The following is a 6,568-nucleotide window of genomic DNA, read 5'->3' as shown; positions in this document are numbered from 1 at the left end:
AGAGCTTCCATGGAGGAGAGCTGTACAGCACTCCCAGTTGTACAGCATGCATATGCATGCTAAGTCACTTGAATTGTGTCCGACTCTTCGGTGCTATGGACCATAACCCACCAGACTCCTCTGACCATAGGATTCTCCAGGCGAGAATACTGGAGTGGGTTGCCATGCCCTCCTCTAGGGGATCTTACCCACCCAGGGATTGAACCCGCATGGGAGGGGCAAAAAAGCACTTGTGCTTTAGCAGGATAATTTTTCACAACATAAGTTGCTTTTCTTTATTATATGAGAAGAATGGGTGTGCATGCATGATTGGTCCTTCACATTGCCACTGAAGGACACCTACTGCTCTAGCCAGAGAAACTCCTTCTGGCTCCAGGAGGTCAGAAACCATCATTCCTCTGGAAGGATAAAATTCTATCCAGACCAGCCTACTTCCTGAGACTCCCAAGTTCTGTGACTTCATGAACTGATTATTAGAGATGGCAGAGATTTTTCTGCTGGGTAAAAATCAAATTGGGGGATGGTGGCAGGGAACTCAGGGATGGAGAAAACGAAAATAATGAAAATCAATAGTGCATCTGAAGTGATCTTACAGTTCAATCTGAGCAGTTCTTTGCACATGTAATTTGTGAGAAAATTCATTATGTTGTAGTGGCAGCAAACACATTCCATATAAATGCACAAATGCTCTGCTAATAGCCAGCACTATCCCGCGCTGTATTGTGCAGAGGGTTGAACTGAAATCAGAATTGTAGAATGTTAGAGCTGCAAGGCCCTGAGGCCATTTTACGGTTGGGTAAATAAAGTCCAGAGGGGAAACGAGCTTTTCCAAGGTCTCAAAAGTCAGTAAGGGTAGAGTTGGCCTGCACCGAAGCTTCTGTCTCCTTCCCTGGGTTTTCTCTCCAGTCCTGACACCAAGTTGACCTCATCCCCTGGCCTCTGTGTCCAGGCATGCTGCTTGTGTTTTGTGCACATACTGACTTAGACATTGCCCTCGCACTCTGCAAGTCCTCACTCCCGAAGGCACTCATGAGCACTGGGATGGCAGAGAGAGTCATAGCATGATGACCTTCTAGCGTCCTCAATGGGCTTCCCTGGTAGAGAATCTGCCTGCAATGAAGGAGACTCTGGTTCAATTCCTGGGTCAGGAAGATCCCCTGGAGAAGGGATAGGCTACCCACTCCAGTATTCTTGGGCTTCCCTGGTAGCTCAGGCAGTAAAGTATCTGCTTGCAATGTGGGAGGCCTGGGTTTGATCCCTGGGTTGGAAAGATCCCTTCAAGAAGGGCGGGGCAACCCACTCCAGTGTTCTTGCCTAGAAAATCCCCATGGACAGAGGAGCCTGGTGGGCTACAGTCCTTGGGGTCACAAAGAGTCTGACACAACTGAGCGACTAAGCACAGCACAGCACAGCATCCTTAATAGGAAGTTCTGGTTACTGAAGACCACTGTCGAGCATTCCCAACTGTCAGCACCTGGCTCTTCATCATTTCAGGATCCAAAATCTTTCTCCTCTTTATGCCAAACTGCTCTTTCTTCAGTCCTACCCTCAAACTCTCAAACCCAAAACCAATGAAACAAAGCATCCTCCAGTGGATAAGATACTCTTTGTCAATATTTATTTTTATTGAAGAATAGTTGATTTACAGTGTGTTAATTTCTGCTGCACAGCAAAGTTATTCAGTGATAGGTGTGTGTATATATACACATTTTTAAAAAAAATACTCTTTTCCATTCTGGCTTGTCATAGGATATTGAACAGAGTTCTCTGTGCTGTAAAGAAGGACCTTGTTGTTTGTTCATTGTACATACAGATGATTATACAGGACCCTCTTTAGCAGGCAGTGTGCTTGCCATCTTTATAACTTGAAACTTCTCCTGGAGTCTTGCCCCCAAACCACAGGCAGCTTATCAGAGTATTTCCTCTAAACAGATATAGTTTGTCTCCAGGAAGAAGTCTGAAATGAAATCTTTCCCGCTTCTCCTATAGTCCCACCACATGGTGTAGACTCCTAAACTGGCTTCCCAGAGGCCTCTTTCAGTCTCTGCTGCTCAGGGAACCTTATTGGCAACCTCCCAGTAGTGTATCTGACTTCTGGACGAGAACGATGGAATGATGAACAATATTCTCTACTTCCTCTGTGACGAGGTGTGACTGCCCCACGTTGGGATGCCAAAGTCCTCTCGGTTCATCCCCATGCACAGGAGGGAGGGACTCCTCCCCATGACCCTGAGAGGTGCCCAGGGGCCCTTTTTGACTTTATAGTAGTCTTAGATGATCCTGCAGGGAGTTATTCTTTAGTGGGGCTGGCTTGTAACTTGCATAGGGCTTGTCCCCTTGCTTTTGATGACTATGTATGTGTGTGGGGTCTGCTACTGAAGGCCCATCATATGGGCATGATCTTTGCTCTCTTTATCTTTAAAATAGGGATGATAGCATTCGCTCCCTGGAGTTCATTGTTGAGGATTAAAGATAAGATATATGAAAGATAAGATATAAGATCATGGGGTGGGGGGACTTCCTTGGTGCTCCATTGGCTAAGTCCCCATGCTCCCAATGCAGAAGACTCCAGTTCAATCCCTGGTCAGAAAACTAGACCCACAAATCTCAACTAAGAGTTCATACACCACAACTAAAAATCCCGCAGGTTGCAAGGAAGATTGAAGATCCCGTGTGGCTCACAGTAAGACCCCAAACAGTCAAATAAATAGATATATAAATAAACAAATAACTAAATGTAAAAGATCATGGGGTTGGGACCTGCTGGTGAAGACTCTGGTGAGTTTCCTGGGTGTTTGAGTAGCGCTCTTCCGGTGCTCACCCATCAGTTCCTCTCTGTTCTATCAGGGCTGCAGAAGGGCCCCCTTAGCAAAGGTTTTTCTCCCTTTTCTCTTAAGCCAGGCCTCTGCTTCCTGCCCACATACCACTTTACCACCCACTCCTACTCCAAACATCTCTGACTCTTGTTTTCTGTGGTCAGTCCCACAGCTATGACCCTCTATAGGAGTGTTCTGGTCTGATCTCTGTTTCCTGGAAGGTCCTGGGGAAGGTTACCCTGCAGCAAAGGAAAGACCACAAGTTGTTTGAGTTTTCCTACTCAGGAAGTGCCATAGTGCCCACCTCCCCTCCATAAGCCATGCTCCTATGGGGTACAAAATGTTTCATATATCTTATCTTTAATCCTCAACAATGAACTCCAGGGAGCGAATGCTATCATCCCTATATTAAAGATGAAGAAAGCAAAGATCCAAGAGGTTCTGAAACTGCCTGGAGGTCACCCAGCCCCTGATGGCAGAGCCAGAGACTGAATCCAAGTCTGCTTGCTGCTGAGGGTGCATTCTTTCTGCAGCAACTCATGTGGCTCCCAGTGACTGAGTCCCCAGGAAAGACAGCTCTTCCTCTTCTTTTAAAATCAGACAGACACAGACAATTTGGAACCAAGCTGTTCAGAGCTGCCATCTGTTAAGAGGTCGTACTGTGGCTCTTATTGAAAGATGAATTGTGGGAGAAAATGTGGGTACCCCAGGAGAAATAGTGCCAGCTCTGGGGTCTACGCCTCAAGGTGCTGCCCCTCTGGACACTGCGTCTGTGTTTTCTGATACATAGTCTAGCATTCAGACCCTGGACTCATGTCCCCTCACAGGTGATTCAGGCTTGAGGGAGGCACAGACGTCCTGCATGGTTGTCAGGTCCCCAGACCACAGTCCCTGAAGCCTTGGTGGACCTTGATTGGAGCTTGGACCCCTTGAGAACCAGTGGGCATCGGTCTTCAGCCAGGCCCAGGTTGGCTTTCCTGAATGCTGAGTTGCATCATTTAAAGATACTGAGTTGACCACGAAGATCCACACAGGACAGAAGTGCGTGTTGACATGTCTCCTTCCCTGTACACCATGTGTGTCTGCACATGTGTTCGCAGCATTGAGAAGAGGAAGTTCTGAAGCCACAGCTATCGATCTTTCTGCGTGTTTGCGTCGCTGCGGGTGGAGGAGGAAGTGGCTACTGCAGGGCTGCCTGCCAGCTCTGCTGTCCCAGGTTCACACTCCTCGACAGCCTGTGAAGGCAGCGCTTATGGTTGGGATCACGCGTCTCTGTGCGCGGGCTCAGACTGCAAGGCATCGGAGGCCTCCACCAGCCACTGGAGTCCTCCTGGCAGTCTCTGAGGCATGGGCTGCTGCCAGAGCACCGCTCCCAGACGAATGTGTGAGTGAGTGCTCTAACTCAACCCAAAAGAGCTTTTGAAAAAAATCAAAGGCAGATCTTTAGAAAGTCAGGGAATGATGCCTTTGTAAATTATCTTTTCAGCTCCTGGAAGTGATTTGAAGTTTCCTGTTGAATTGCTAGGATCTCCTGCTCTGTGTCCTGCTCCTTCCTGAGGTCCTGGGCTTGTCTGGGGCAACCTGCTGCCAGTGGCAGAGAAGTGGCAGGTTCTGGACGTGACTGCTGCCTTGGGTGCCTGGTTGTGGCAAGGGCAGAGAAGGCTCTCGGGACATGTTACTTTATTCTGCCCCAAGTCCACCAACAATACAGTTCCAATGAGATGGATAGCCAGAAAGGCCTAATCTGATATGTATATAGCTAAAAATAAACAGCACAAAAATCTCAGCATCCTGTGATCTGTAAGTGAAACTAAGGCGTACAATTTGGGCCTCTTAATTGAATATATGACTCAATTCATATATTCATGGGGCAACATGGGGCTCCATGAGGCTATTGGATGGGATTTCCTAGAAACCTTCATGATCCATGAGAAGTTTACTAAACACAGGGACCATGCAACATTTCTCCTCATTGTGGTTATTCAAATACTAGGTTTTCATTTTCCTACACTTTACCTGACACGCTGTTTTCTTACAGAGCTACGCCATGCCGGCATTCCTATGGGATCCTATAGGGAGAGGCACAATTAAGAATCTTATGCAATAGCACATCCCTTTGTCTTTATGATCAGCATATGTACGGACATCCTCAGAGGGGAGAATAGTGCTGATGTCGGTTTTCTGAGTTTGGCTTTTTTATTTTCATAGAACCGTATTTGCGGATTTTAGTTATCCTATCATAAGCCAGGGTATTCTATGCCTCAGCATTATGGTAACATTAAGGCATCGTCTTCTAGGATAATGACTATTGCTTCTGCGGCAATCTGCTCTTAAGGACACCCTGGGAATATTTCCTACTTATCAGGTTTTTGACCTCTGAGGCTTTTCTACGTAATTCCAAAGCATATTGTCATTTCAGGGTAAAACTTGAAGGAAAAAAAGAAAAAGCAATTAACCAGTTGCCTAGCATTGTATAGATAAAAAGATCTAGATAATCAACCTAATCTTTGATTTGGCTTGATTGATTAATTAATTAAACGTTTATTGAGCCAGGCCTGAACTAGGTGTTTCCATGCTGTATCTGATAGTCAGGGGTCTGGAAGGCAATTTGCAAAAGTTGATCCTGCCTGTGAGGGGTGCCAGGGAGAAGAGAGGATACCCCAAACACTGTCATCAGCTGATGAGAGGAGGGCCTCTTCCTCGCCTGCCTCTGCGCCAAACGCATGCCTTTGGGAAGTCAGAATGTCCGGGGCTTGGCCACGGCCATGGCTGCCCTGGAGCAGTGGGTCTCTGTGTGGGAAGATACTGAGTACAGAAAAGTCCTCTATATACGAATAAGTTCCGTTCCAGGAGCACGTTCATCAAGTCTGATTTGTTTGTAAGTCCAACAAAATTAGCCCAGGTACCCAACTAATACAATCGGCTGTGTAGTACTGTACTCTAAGAGACTTACAATACTTTTCACACAAATAACACCTAAAAAACAAACACAAAAAAGCAAAGAAAACATTTTTTAATCTTACAGTACAGTACCTTGAAAAGTGCGGTAGTACAGTACGGTACCACTACCTCGTCTCTGCTTTTATGCTTGCTTCAGGACATCCTGGGCTTGAAGTAGGGATGGTGCCCTGCTGCACTCTACATAGTACCGCACAGTAAAGTACCCAGAAGCACACCCACTTGCAGAGGACGCACGCAACTGACAATGTACGCCAGACACGTGAACTAACTTACACGGTTGGACATGCGGACGCACGTTTGCATCTTGGAAACTTCTCAACTTGAACGTTCGTATGTAGGGGACTTACTGTACACTGTGCCTGGGCACCTGTATTTGTGCACCCACATGTCCACACAGATGTGCCCCCGAGGGTCAAGAGGGGCAGAGAGGTTCTGCTCTCAGTGCTGGTGGGAGTGTTATTAGTATATGCCCTAATATTATATATTAGTGTATATACTCCATGGACTACAAGACAGTCATATCCATCCAGTTATAAGATGCAGTTACTCACCTTCTAGCAGTTTTTCCTAAAGATAGATTCACATGCCCCAGTGATGAACATTCAAAGATATTTATTCATTATTATTTGTTGATTCACCCACCGCCTATTTAATGAGCTCCGGTTGCATTGTAGGCACTGTTCTAGGAAGTGAAGAAACAACGGTGAACAAAAGACTAGCTCTTACCCTCTAGGAACTTATATTCTGGTGGAGGAGGCAGGTGATAAACAAAACACGCAAGGAACATGTAT

The sequence above is a fragment of the Bubalus kerabau genome, chromosome 17 (genome assembly GCF_029407905.1).
Source record: "Bubalus kerabau isolate K-KA32 ecotype Philippines breed swamp buffalo chromosome 17, PCC_UOA_SB_1v2, whole genome shotgun sequence".
Lineage (NCBI taxonomy): Eukaryota > Metazoa > Chordata > Mammalia > Artiodactyla > Bovidae > Bubalus > Bubalus kerabau.
This window is presented reverse-complemented; position numbering follows the sequence as displayed.